Genomic DNA, 285 nt, shown 5'->3' on the forward strand with positions numbered 1-285 from the left:
AGCATTGTTTATGATGCTAAGTTGGAAACATGCTAAGTATTTAATAATAATTATTGTTGAATAGGTGATAGAATGTACATATGATGATATACTACACGAGTATTTAAAATAAAAGATTAGATGTCATTGATACAATTGAGAAAAAATTTACAAAATATGTGTGATTCCATTTTTATAAAAACAAAGCATTGAAAAGTACATAGAAAAAAATCTGGAACTTATGGATTTCAGAGGGAAGATTTAAAAAATCTTTCCCTTTAATTGAATTTTTAATCTTTTCCACAA

This window comes from Chinchilla lanigera, unplaced genomic scaffold (assembly GCF_000276665.1).
Source record: "Chinchilla lanigera isolate Chin_1 unplaced genomic scaffold, ChiLan1.0 scaffold00052, whole genome shotgun sequence".
Lineage (NCBI taxonomy): Eukaryota > Metazoa > Chordata > Mammalia > Rodentia > Chinchillidae > Chinchilla > Chinchilla lanigera.